Here is a 14,484-nt window from a genome sequence, read left to right as displayed (position 1 = left end):
ATAAAGACAGGGAAACTAAGGCTTGGGGAACTGAACTGACTCACTTCTGGTCATGTAGCTAGGAAAAGCAGCAGAGAACACATTTGAACTCATCTTTCTTACTCTAAGTACTCCATAGAATCCCCTATGTCCCATTGCCCATCTGAAGGGTTGTATGAAAGAGGTTAGAGAAATCAGAATCAATGAGCCAAGGAAGATTGGGACATCAGTATTAATGCAACATCAGTGACATTAGGAATAGGAGGTCTCCTAAGAAGGAGAATCAATTATTATTATTCTTAATATTTCTTATAAAGTGAAATAGATTTCTCCTATACTCCTGATAATATTATTTTCTGCCATAGAACTGGTCTCTAGATTTATTTGGCCCAAGTTATAAACTTTATACTTTACTTCAACTGTGTGATAATCAATAATTCCACTGTGTATAACTTCTAAAGTCAACACATTCTATCATGATCACATTTCAACAACTTTTATTACATTTCAAACATGTCACTAGTTCACAAATTTTCTACTTCAGTGACTATAAAAGAGGCTAAGTTAAATTTATGTTCTGTCTATGAATACAATATACCTTCTCTACTTTCCCTTTCCAGTGTTAAGGTCTACACTAAAATTAATGAAAACATTAGTTTTCATAGTTTTGTGATGACTTACGCACACTAATAAAAATACACATTTTTTCTATGTTTAAGATGTATCACTAGTCAATGAGAATCACACTGTACATGTGTCTTCATTTTTCTCATATCAATTCAACAATTATTTATTGAACATCTATTATATGAAAGCTTCTGTGTTATAAAGGGATACATAAGAATGAGACATGGTCCCATGCATTAGGAAGCATACAGATATTCAAATAAATATAAGGTGGAATATGAGGCATGGGCAGTACAAAGTGCCATCATTCTTTGGGGTTCTGACAAATCACATCCCATTGGGAGAAACTAGATAAACTTCATAAAGTAAGTTGTATGTAAGTTCAACTTTAAAGGATGAGTAGAATTTTGACATGTGAAGAAGGGATTATAGTTCAAAGGAAAGGCATATGTGGAAGTAGACAAAATTAGCTTCCCCAGATGAATCCCAGAGTCTGGCTTAAGTAAGTTTCCTGAGATGGATAGCTCTGGTGACTCTCCTCACCTCTCTTGCCTTAATATCCCTTCTCAACCCGCCTGGTATGTTTTGCTTGACACATAGACCCTTACCTCCTTAGAAACAGCCCTGCTTCAAGGCATGCCGACTCTGTTTAGTTATATAGCAACGGTTTTGCTATAAATGACCCTTGGTGAAATGCAAGGCCAGTTCTAACACCTAATATACTCCAGTGCTTCCTTTTGGCCTCTTATCAATAAAAAACAAATACTTAGCTAAAGAAGGTGAAGGATTCCAGTGCCCTGGAAAGGTTCTCCTTTTCTGGCCCAATAGGCAGATTAAAAAAAAAAATCAGAGTCTAGCTGTATTGACATGATACTTCTTTTACTTATTCTTTTATCTCCTGTAACTAAGAAGGTACATTTTTCCAAACAAGTATAATATTATTTTCTATAACCACTTGTGTTTTATGAACAGCCATCTTTCTCTTCTTTGTTTCTTACAGTATTGCTTTGAATAAAGTTTACCTTTTGAATGCTGCCCTAAAATTTGTACATAAGGAATCCCTAATATGAGGCTCGTTGGTCTTCCATTTTGCTGTCTAACATGGTTGGCCAGAATAAATGGCATATTACTTCATTCTTTTTAAAGTTTCCTTTTTGCAGGGCAATGAGGGTTAAGTGATTTGCACAGGGTCACACAGCTAATAAGTGTCAAGTGTCTGAGGCCGGATTTGAACTCAGGTCCTCCTGAATCCAGGGCCAGTGTTTTATCCACTGCACCACCCAGCTGCCCCCTAATTGATTCCTTATTGCTATGTTACAAGCCCAACTTCAAGAACCCAAATTGGTGAGTACTGACCCTCTTTGTCCCTCCCAAATTCCAGTGTAAAGGATTGAAGGCACAGATGTTCAAAATCATAGGACATATTCAAAGAAAAGAAAATAGTACTGTTTGCCTAGAGCATGGGGTTAAGCATAGGGAAGTAGTATGACAAATTTAAGAGAGCATTGGTTGATATTGGAGCATGAAGGCAGTTCAATATAAAGGCTAAGGAGTTTCAAGTTAACTTTAGTTATTATGTGATGAGAAATAGGTAAAGAAGGGGCGGCTAGGTGGCGCAGTGGATAAGCACCAGCCCTGGATTCAGGAGTACCTGAGTTCAAATCCGGCCTCAGACACTTGACACTTACTAGCTGTGTGACCCTGGGCAAGTCACTTAACCCCCATTGCCCTGCAAAAAAAAAAAAAAAGAAATAGGTAAAGAAGAGAAAATATCAGAGCTGTGTATTGGGAAGATTGATCTAACAAATGTGTCCAGGATGAAAAGGAGAGATGGTAAGATTGGAGATAGGAAAACCTGTTAGGTAACTGATCTCCAAGAGCTGATGATCTTGAGTTATGGTGGCATGAATGGAGACAAAAGAAGGGAGGCATGAAATGTGATTGCTATTTCAGGAGGTGGAAAGATAGGACCTGCAAATTGATTATATGTAACTGGTAAGGGAAAAGGAATAAAAAAAAACCCTGAGATATCAAGCTTGGATAACTGAAAAATACTATTTTTAACCTTTCTTTTCTTCCCCTTAGTCTTTTTGACAACCTGTCTTTCTTTGATTTTGAGAAATCTTACTCTTCTTTTTCAAAGAAGCAGCATGGCAGGAATATCATGGCATTATCCTAATACTTTAAGGCTGCAAGGAATTTTTTCCCTATCTATCTCAAAACTTCCTTTTATAGAAGAGAAAAAAATGTAGACCTAGAGACATGAAGTGACTTACCCAGGAGCATGTGCCAGTTAGTGGAAGAGCCAAGAGAAGATGACAGGTGTTCTGACTCCAACTCCTGTGCTTTAAGCAAAGAAAACAAAATTAATATGTGTGTGCATCACATGATACTTTATTTGTTATTTTAGGTGGATTCTATCTGATTATATTCTGAATTTTTGAAATTATAACTTAGTTCTTTGAGATATGAGAAAATATGCTTAAGAATCATAAAACTATTATTTAGAATTTATGCATAATTGGATAATTATGAAATGGAAGAGAGAAGCTAAGCCAGCATAATGATTAATTTCTCTCAAATATATCTATCTATCTATCTATATCTATCTATATCTATCTATATCTATCTATCTATCTATCTATCTATCTATCTATCTATCTATCTATCTATCTATCTATCTATCTATCTATCTATCTATCTATCCCCTGTACAATTCATTCCATTATTTGTCCTCTAAGGCATGCTTTGTAAAAGACCTTATGAAAATTCAATATGGAAAGCTCATCCCCTAACAGTTATTAAAGGAACATAGATTTAGAGCTAGAAGGTACCTGAGAAGCCTCTTATTTGAACTGCTAATTTTATAGATGAAGTAAACCAGGAGGGACTAAATGATTAGGCCAAGGTCACATAGTTAGGAAGAGGCAAAAATACAATTTGCATCCAGGTTCCCTGTCTCCAAATCTAGCAGCCTTTCCTCTGCACTATTACTATTACAGTGAACTTTTCAATACCTTACATTCTCCTCCAATTGTTAATGCATTTGATAAACCACATAATTGGACCACTGAAAAAGTAAATTAATGTTGCCCTTGTTTTTGGATAACTTGAAGACCTTTCCTTAAATTGTGCTGTGAAAACAACCCAAAAGTTATGAGCTAGGGTTTATTCTTATGATGTATCATCCTACTTGATAATAATTAATAGTCATTTGGCTTTCTTTGGAAGTGGTTCAGCATCATTTCTGACCAAATGTTAGGTACTAGTGGAACTTAGTCAGACTATAATGGCATTGTAGCTAGACTGGGAAAAAGTAAGGAGGATCTGATTTCAAATCTTGCCTTAGACACTGATTAACTCTGTGACTGTGGACAAGTTAAATAACCCTACTTAAGGTTAGTTTCCTTGTTTGTAAAATGAAGATAACAATAGTATTTATTTTACTGGGTGACTGTGAGATAACAAGAAAAGTGCTTTACAGACCTCAAGGTGACATATAATGGTAAATAAAATGATGATTATTATAATTACCTCTTTTTTCCCAATGAAATACTATTTCATTGATGCTTTAGTTCAGAGTCCATCTCACCTATAATACAACTGTGTTATTTTTTCTGTGATTGTCCAGCATCAGGGATAGTGGATAGAGGGCTGGCCTTTAAATCATAAAGACAAATGTTCAATTCATACCTAAGATACATGCTATTTTGGTAATCCAGCATGGTCAAGTTATCTGAACTTTCCATGTCTCCAGGAAACTGTCTAATGAATGAATGGAAAAACAATTGATAAATATTTACTATTTGCTAAACAAATGCTTAGCAGCATGGCTACAAATTTTAAAAATAACTATAATCCCCGTCATCAAGGAAGTTGCATTCTAATAGGACATGATGCAAATAAGTGTACTTTAACCAGGGAAGGACATTTTATTTTTGGGAATTTATTGATTTGAAGTGTAGAAGAGCCATATGGAAGTAGATCAACACAACCTTTCTAGGAGTAAAGGCAGTAATGTTTTTATTATAGTTCTACAACTGAAAAGGGGGTGTTAAGGAATATGGAATAAAAATGATTGGGCAATAAAATAAAGCAAAAATAGGCCCATGAAAATGGTCCCCAAGAAAAGGCTTGGCTCACCAATCAAAAAAGAAGAAATACAAGTTTGTTGGGAAGGTGTGGATTTGTATTGGTCAAGGAAGTGAGCCACCATGAGCTTCTATTTCCAATGAAATTATTGATATGCACCATTAGAGGGGAATATTCAAATGGAGAAAATCATAGAACCACTGTATTGTTAGAAAAAATGAATAGTTCTTTATTTTCAAAGTAAGGAAGAAAGAAAATGAACCTTTATTAAGATATGCCAATTGCTATGCTCAGTGCATTATCAATATCCCACCTGGTCCTCACAACAGCTCTATGAGTTGGGTGCTATTATTATCCCTATTTTATCATTTAGAAAATTTAGGTAGATAGAAGTTAAGTGACTTGCCCTGGGGTCACATGTGTAGTACGTGTTTGGGGTAGGATTTAAATTTCTCTCTTCCTGAGTGTACTTCAAACACTCTATCCACTGTCCCACTTAGCTGCCTCAATAATAGAAAACATCTGATTGAATTCTAACCTGAAAAATGTAAAGAGGAAAAGGTGGAATGTCAAAAGAAAAATGAGAAGACAACAATGAAGAAGTTGCTTTTCACAAACATAACATAAGTCAAATTGTCACAGTATCTCTCAGTTGAGAAAGCCAATTCATTTCACAACATGATTGCACTTTTTTTTTGGGGGGGGGCAGGGAAGTGAGGGTTAAGTGATTTGCCCAGGGTCACACAGCTAGTAAGTGTCAAGTGTCTGAGGTCAAATTTGAACTCAGGTCCTTCTGAATCCAGGGCTGGTGCTTTATTCACCTACCTGGCCCCCTGATTTCACTTTCAACATACCCCAGGAGAAACAGATATTTTTTAGTTAATGGGAAATAGAAGCTTAAAATGTTTTCATAATTCACTAATAATGCCTAAACCATTAGAACAATTTTTTGCCCCAATGTCACATACTGTAATATATTTATGGGCAGCTAATACCTCCCACATCTATGCCTATGTAAAAAATCCATATGGGTAGAGGAAGTGGGGGAAATAAAGTAAAAAAAAAAACACATAGCAGAGAATAAAAGAAAAGCAACAGGAAAGCAAAGAAAAGGTGAGCATATTTGAAGACAGTGTATAGTATTTATTATATAGGTTTTCTTGAAATGGAAATTTATTGTTCAGCTATGTACATGGAAATGTGTTTCTTTTTCTTTTCTCATTCAATACCAATGAAGAAACAGTAAAGCTATTTCTTACTGCCCACATACTATCTTCCACAGCTATTCAACATCTTGACAGTGTTGTAGTGATCATTTTTTCTTGACCTCATTCTGTGCCAGACCTATGCTCAAACACTCACTCTAAATATACCCAACTGCCTTTACCTCTGTGCTCCTCTGATGAAGTTCTGACAAGAGCAATGTAATGATACATTTACATGTGAACTGATCTCCTGGTGTAATGCCCCAGAATATGTCATTCACAATGTTTTCCTCAAAGAAGCATTTCAGTGAGGGTAAAAAAAATCAGTCTATTTTTTCCCCAAGTGTTCATATAGTTTAAAATTAAGGTTGATCCCAATTAAGTCATGGAGAAAGTCTTTTCAAAATCATATTCAAAATTTTAAAAATCCAACCAAGGGAAAACATTTTAATGTTTTGCCTACATTCTTCTTTCACAGCATCACTGAATTCTGAATAGCTTGGAACTCTGGATTGCTTCTCTGTGGAAGTCACCAAAATTAAATGAAAGAAAATTACTTCTATTATCTTTCCTAGAAAAATACGTATAAAATAACTCACTGTGAATTTCAGAAGACATGTAAGTAACATTTTGATATTAAAGATAACAAAAAACAAACTGCACTTTAAAGTAGAATAATTCTGTTTACATTTATATTCAATTAAAGAGCAGGAAGCCCAGAATGCCTCAAAAGTGCCATATCTTGTCATTCATTCAGTCAATCCATAAACATTTATCAAGCACCTACTATGTGCAACACATTGTACTAAGTGCTAGAGAAACAAAGAAAGGCAAACAAAAACCAAACAAACAGAAAATCACAAAACAATTCCTGCTCTCAAGGAGTGCCCAGTGGAATGGAAGGACAATAAATGCAAACAACTTTGTAGAAACAAGTTATATGTAGGAAGGCATTAGCATTAAGGAGGATTGGGAAAGTCTTCTTGTAGATGGTAGTATTTTAAAAGGGACTAGAAGAAAATCAAGAAAGACAAGAGGTACAGATGAGGAGAAAAGAATTCCTAATATGGGATTTGTTATAAATGTCATGCCTATAAGCTCTTTCCTAATGATGGTCCTGAAAATTCTCACACATTACCACCCAGGAAACTCAGGTTAAGTTAAATTGAGCATATAAACAAGTAGCTTAAAAACACAATTGGCAAATTGTATGCTGAAACTCATCTAAAGTGTCCTGATGTACTTCCTGTAGCTTTGTTCTACCTGTGAAGCAGACCAAGGGGTGTGAGGGAATTACATATATCTCTTTTTGAAACACTTTTCAGATATTCTGCTTCCTAATCCAAGGAAGACCTTTTTCTATAATACATGCATCTCTATTAGGAAGTGATACCTCTGTTGCTTCTTACATACAGGAACAACAAACCAAATTTCTAATGGACCAATGGACCCAGTCAGTTTGGGAAGGCCTGTTCTATTGCTGTTCCCACTCTGACAACAGTCAGCAACACAGAAAAGGATTCCTGGATACATTACTCCTATGTGAAATCTGTCCTCCCATACTATCATGTTTTTGTTTTGTTTATTTTCTATTGGCCAGCTTGTTGTACTTTCCTCCCCAGTCTACTTCTCTCAAGAGAATTGGAAAATAATTAATATTATTAGCAATCTCCATGGAAAAGTAGGGCCTACTGCCACCTTAAGGCCACTGGGGCTTAGTGTGTTGGACTTGTCATCATATATATCAGGGGGACCTTGAGCCATAGATGGTCCTTCCCATTACACAGATTGGAACCATTCTGTAACCCATCAAAATGAATCGAGACAGTTTGCAGGTCTCCTGAGGGGATGGTGAACCCCCTCAACTTGTGGTCCCCTTTTCTCTTTTTATGCTGACTAAATGCTTTGTAATATACACAGAGAAACTTGACAATTCCCTAACTTATTGCTTTTGCTGAGATAGGAAACAGCAGGTTCTTTATGCATTCTTTAATGATTCCATCTTCCTTATAAGAGTCAGTATGTTGCACTACCTGTATTGATCCCCCGCCTTCATTCCAACTATATGTTAAGTATAAGGAAGAAATGAATTCTACTTTGGCCCTGGGTGATGTAGTAAATTGCACTTCAACTGTCCAGTTCCCCAATATTTCTAAAGGAGAGCCTCTTCTGTGTGCCACTGCATTGTTGTGCAGGATCACCTCTGATAACAAGACCCTTACTAATTGTATTTTTCTTGGCAATCTGGCCCTTAATGGCACCACAACCAGTAATTTTGATAATAACCTTTGGTCATTGGGCACCACCTTTCTAAGATCTTGCTGGATTGGTTAAGCCCCCTCACAGTATCTGCAAAATGGTCACCCCTTCTCTCTGAAGCCCCTTCAGGACTAGTAACTCCTGGATAATATTTTATCTGGTTATAGGGTTCACTCCTCCCTTCCCCTGAATTGGTTTGGGATGTGTGGGATTGTCTATTTGACCCTACCAATATCAGTCTTTAATCAAACCATAATATTAATTGAAAAAAATATTACCAGAAACCTAAGGGCATGGTTGTTTGAAAGTGAAAAGAGAGACATGGCTACAATCCAAAAACCCTATAAAACCCCATGTAGTTTGAATGAAGTTCCTATGGTCCCTAATGCCAGAAAAGAAGAGTCTATTTGCATGCATTGGAGCTGTATACCAGGAACCTCTCACTTGAAATGGAGAAACTTGCTGAGGCCACAATTGTGTCAATTTCCTCCCTCCAAATTGAAGTACATTCCTTAGTACAAATGGTCAACAAAACCATATGGTCTTAGGCCTTCTTACTCTTTGGCAGGGCCTGTGTTATAATGAATCAGTTTTGTTGTTCCTACATTAACCGATACTAGGAGATTGTAATGAACTTTCAGGAAGTCAAACAAGTTATAGCAGAAACACAACTGCCCACCTCAGTTGACCCCTTGTGTAATCCCTTTTCCTAGTTCACTTGGCTTCAGGGAAATAAAGCTGGTAGCCACCATTCGTAAGAGGGCCCTCATTGCCCTTTGGCTTATAATTCTTTTTAGACTTTGCATTACTTGCTGCATTAAAACCTATTCAATGCCAGTCCCAGAGAGGCTCCTATGAGTATACTCTTCTGACCATGATCATGTTAAGAATCTTACAGAGTTAGCACATGGGTAGTAATCCTTGGGAAGCTAAGCTTCCCATAAATCAAAAGGGAAATTGAGGGGGCAGCTAGGTGATGCAGTGAATAAAGCACCGGCTCTGGATTCAGGAGTACCTGACTTCCAATCCAGCCTGTGTGACCCTGGGCAAGTCATGTAAACCTCATTGCCCCACAAAAGAACAAAAGGGAAAAAAAAGAAAATGACATTAAAGAACTGGCATTATTATATGTTGTGCTGCTGTGCCCTAAAGATCATGAGAATTTTCCATATGTTTTGCTACTGAAATCTCCCATGTGTGTTGTCTATTCCATTAGAATGCGAACTTCTTGAGAGCAGGGACCATCTTAGTTTTCTATTTGTATACCCAATAATTAGTATAATGTTTGCAAATAGTAAGTTTTTAATAAATTGTTTTTCTCTCATTTTCATTTATTCATGTTATTTGCACTTGGGAAAAATGTAAACTAATTGATGGTAGGAACTATTTCCATTTTTTGGTTTTGGATCCCCATTACTTTTTTTCCAATGTCTGACTCTCAGACAGCACTTAATAAATGCTTACTGGATTTATTCTTGTGTGCTTCAATGTATACTGTTCTTCATGTATATTTCCTTAAAAAAAATCATTTAGATAAGTCCACTATCCCTTTTAACAACATTTTTTATTTTAAAGCTAACAGCACTAATATTGTCATATTACAAGAATTGAAAACAATTACCCTGCTACACACTTTGGTGTGTTAAGTTCATGGAGCTGTTTCTGTTGAACAGATTTGTGACAAATAGCTTTTAAGCCACAACATGGGTAGATTCTAGGAGCAATTTTCCAGGAACACACTTTAATTAAATATGATTTCAAAGGTTAGAGCAGCAACTTTGGAGGTCTATATCTGCCCTTTGTTTGAGCAATTGTCATTCTTGGGCCCTAAGTGTTTCCAAAATGTTCCTATCCAGAAGGAAAAATGAAGATGTTCCTTCTAATTTGAGGAATATTTCCTTTCGTGTATCTGTATTATGGACTCCTTCAAGCTCTTATGAATACCAAGAATCCCTTCACAGGATATGTTTTAAGTGCATAAAATTAAAAACATTTAGGATTAGAAAGAAAATCAATTACATTGAAATAGTTATCAAAATATTTTTAAAATAAATTCATGGATCCTCAGGTTAAGAATCCCTGTTCTAAAACATTCATTCATGAATACATTGGAAATTGATAACTATGAACAAGAAACTTATTGTTGAGAAAAGCTGGTTTCTAATGATAATAAAATTTTATCATGCACTATAAATACTTAGCAAAATGGCTTCAATTTGAATTGCATGAAAATTTATTTGGACAGCAGCCACTCAAAGGCTATCCAGCTGTTCTACATATAACAACTTTTAAGCTCAGTAGTAATAGTTACTAATAATTTTTATTATAGTTAACATTTATGAAATGTTTCCTGTGTGCCAGGCATTGTACTAGGAGCTTTATAATTATCTAATTTGATTCTCATAACAAAGTGAGAGAGAGGTGATATTGTTATCCCCATTTTACAGATAGGGAAACTGAGGCAAAATGGTTACGTTACTTGTCTAAGGTCACACAGATAGTATCCAAGGCCAAGCTTTGAAATCAAGTTTTCCTGATTACAGGGAGGGCACTCTACTCACTGTACCACCTATTTATAATATTTCATAACTTCTCCTTAGGCAAATGCTTCAAATGTCTTTATCTTTTATGGTGATTTTACCAAATAAAATAATCATTGTTTTTATTTTTCATTTGCTTTTGTCATGTCCTACTCTTTATGATTGCATTTGGGGCTTTCTAGGCAAAGATACTACAGTGGTTTGCCATTGTCTTCTCCAGCTCATTTTACAAACGAGGAAAGTGAGGTAAAGAGGGTTAAGTGACTTACACAGGGTTCCATTGCTAGTAAGTGTTTCAGACAGGATTGGAAGTATGATCTTCCTGATTTCAGTCCTGGTGCTTTATCCATTGTGCCACCTACTTGTTTCTAAATTTGCTGTTGTTTTCAGTAATGTTCAACTCTTCCTGACACCATTTGGGGTTTTCTTGGCAAAGATACTAGAGTGGTTGGCCAGTTCCTTCTCCAGCTCTTTTTAAAATGAGGAAACTGAGGCAAACTGGGTTAAATGACTTCTCTAGGGTCATACAGCTAGTAAGTATCTGTGGCCACATTTCAGCTCAGGAAGATGAATCTTCATGACTCCAGGTCCGCTATTCCATCCACTGTGACCTAGCTGCCTCAAAACTGTATTTCCAGTGATTTAGCTAACAGCTTCATTCTCCACTTAGGATCAGAATTGTGAGTGAGAAACATCAGCCACTTAAGTGGTATGCATTTGAGAGTCTGTCTAGTAGTATACTTCAAGAGTTTAAACAGTGTTCAAGTTATTTTTTTTTAATTTTCCTACTAAAAGGAAACTAGGATAATTAGGAGTAGTCAAGTGGGTGGCTCAGCTAATGAATAACTACTCTTCTCAGGCAGATTCAGAAGAGGTCATGGTGGCTAGAGGATGCCAGAAGAACAATCCAAAAACAATTATAGGAGCTTAGAAGAAAAGGGAAGAACCACAGGGAAATCTAAGTAGCTAAGAATTTTAAATGCCAGGATTTTTTTTCTTATAGCAAAACATAAGAATATGGTGTATTCCATTCAATAAATACTGTATCAATTGAAAATCCAGAGAATTCTTTGCAAGCAGTGCATTAAGTATTTGAGATCAATATGGAAATATAGTCAATGACTTAATGCTTTGATAGGAAATGAAGTAGAATGAACTTATGATAGTGCAAATGCATTTTTTAAATATGGTATCTGCTTTTTTTGAGGCAGTGGGGGTTAAGTGACTTGCTCAGGGTCACACAGCTAATAAGTGAGTGAGGCAGCATTTGAACTCAAGTCCTTCTAATTCCAGAGTTGATCTTTTATCTACTTTTAATTTTTCAAAGGATAGTTTAATATTTGATAGCTAATAAAAAGTCTATCAAATGAATATATTGATGAATGAATGCTACATTCAGAGTAGTATCAGAGATTGCCAAAATGTATCATATTGTTGCTTTTATTTTAAGAAACAAAAGCTTTTTCAATGATTATAAATGAGTAACAGGATTGTGTGATCATAGTCAAGTTTGCACAGATTTAGTCAAGGATGATAGGATTATAGAATTTAAACTGGAAGAGACCTCAGAGATCAAGTTACCTTCCTTAGTATGGAAGAATCTTTTAAAAAACAAAGTATAGGGGCAGCTAGGTGGCAAAGTGGATAAAGCATCAGCCCTAAATTCAGGAAGACCAGAGTTCAAATCTAGCCTCAGATACTTGACACTTACTTGATGTGTGACCCTGGACAAGTCACTTAACCCTCATTGCCCCACAAAAAAAAAGTATATTTTGGAAACACCAGTGTTTTGTAGTCCTAATATTAATGAAATCATTTCATTTTACTTTTAACTTCTTACCCACCAATTATTTTCCTGACCACCTAATTCTTTCCTATAATAATTATCTCCAGAAACTAGTATTCAAAAACTATGATGTATTCAATATGTTCAAAATGCCACATTAAGAATTCATATTAAGATGCAAATGGCAATAAAATATAGAATTAAAGCTTTGGAAAAAAAGGTACAAATAGTTCACATCCATGATTGAGCAGAAGTCACAAGGACACAAAAATAACTAATTATTTGTGATAGATTCATGAACAAACTATGCACATGAAGGAAAAAAAGAACAGAGATGAAAAGATGTCTGAGCCAATTGAACCAGGTCCTAGTAATGATAGAAAGGAACAGCCATCTCTAAAGATGGGGAACAAGAGATGTGCTGTTAAATGTCATTTCGCCTACTGAGCAAACATTGGGCCATGATTGGTGTTACTGGTTTCATCTGAAGGAGAGTTTCCCCTCATAATCCTGTATTAGACACATGAGCTTTTAAATATAATTTATAGCCAATTAACAAAAAGACTGCAAGGTAAGTGATTTGCCAAACTATTTCAAATTTAAAATTATGCTCATCACAGATAATGCAGTCAGCTGCGCTCATGTGAATTAATGGAATAATGCTGACTCACATCGCATACTAAACCAACCATTTCCAACAGCTTGCTGTTTCAAAATGTAGCAGTAATATGTGAAATACTATTCTCCCATTGCCCTACAATGATTTCTGATGAGCCAAAAATTATTCTACAATGTGGAAAATAATCACTTAAATGTAATCTACATTCTCTGATACCACAGAAAGGTCACATTTAGAGCAGCTGTTTGTGGCAGAAATGATTTCTTTTTCTCTTATTTTTAAGGGAAACACTCCTACCATGAAGATACCAAACTTACTATGGCTAGGGGGTATCAGTGTTCTTTTTCAAGAGATCTAGTAAACCAACAACCTTTAAGAATTATTCTTTTGTTATACAGTGAAGGATAAAAGGAAAGAAAATGGTGAAAAAGCAAACATAAAAACAAAAAACTAGAGGAAAAATAACAAGTCATATAACCAGGATGTACTTATTAGGTGACCACATTACTTATAGGCATCTGTTTGGAATTCAATTTCACCTTGGGATTGAGCTTCATTTCCCATGATTTTGCCATTCTCTCTTTCCTTCTGAGATGTCTGGCACATAGAAGAATTTTAATAAATGTTTTTGACTTGATTTACCCAACCTACTCTCACCTATAGGACTGATGGATGTTTCTTCTCATGAAGCTCAGTTCTTCAACTTTTCCAAAGGTTTCCTCCCCCAGAGGCCATGAATGTCACTTCTGAGGTGTGATACAATGAGTGTGTGATTGTCTTAGATATTAATAGGAGAGATGAGGGACTGCTGTTTCTCTTACTAACAGAAAAAGAAATACCAATATAATCCATATTTGTAACATAGTATAAAAGTAGAGCACAATTTAAAAATATAAATGCATTGGTCCCGGTTTCCTTTTTCTTATTTGTAAATCTTTTCACTTTTCCAAATGAAAATATCTGTATTCCATATTGGACATTAGACAATCAGGACAATGTCTTCATTGTTATGGTCAAGCAGCAATAATTTGAAGTAACAGGAGGGGTGCATCTCAAACTGATTAAAGAAACTGACCCTTACAATTTGATAAACATAAAACATAAATCAGTTCAGTTCTTTTACTGCCCAATATGATTATTCATTAATTGGATGTAGCAGGTGGGATGTTATGGGAGCAACTTTAGTTTGTGACCTAGAAATAGTTACTGGAAACAAGCCAGAAAACTCCTTAGCCTCTGTGTGTGTGTGTGTGTGTGTGTGTGTGTGTGTGTGTGTGTGTGTAACTTGATACAGCGAACAGAAATAAAACTATCATCTGAAAGCCAAAAAAAAAGTAAGCAAGCTAAGGTTACCAACTTTTATTTTGCCTGCCTTGG

General features: G+C 35.7%; 1 protein-coding gene across 8 annotated transcripts in view; it reads right to left on the bottom strand.

The window, feature by feature from the left end:
• Positions 1 to 14,484, bottom strand: part of SNTG1 (syntrophin gamma 1) — a 1,086,140-nt gene that overhangs the window by 679,926 nt on the left and 391,730 nt on the right. For 7 of the 8 annotated variants that reach the window (XM_043977923.1, XM_043977919.1, XM_043977925.1 and 4 more), the window contains one exon: positions 2,883 to 2,946. The gene's annotated coding sequence lies outside the window, so the exon portion shown is untranslated. Of the gene's footprint in view, positions 1 to 2,882; positions 2,952 to 14,484 lie in introns of all 8 variants that reach the window. The other variant, XM_043977920.1, reaches the window with a different exon arrangement.

Source organism: Dromiciops gliroides, chromosome 1 (genome assembly GCF_019393635.1).
Source record: "Dromiciops gliroides isolate mDroGli1 chromosome 1, mDroGli1.pri, whole genome shotgun sequence".
Taxonomy (NCBI): domain Eukaryota; kingdom Metazoa; phylum Chordata; class Mammalia; order Microbiotheria; family Microbiotheriidae; genus Dromiciops; species Dromiciops gliroides.
Note: the sequence above shows the minus strand (reverse complement) of the source record. Positions and strands in the feature narration are given on the sequence as shown.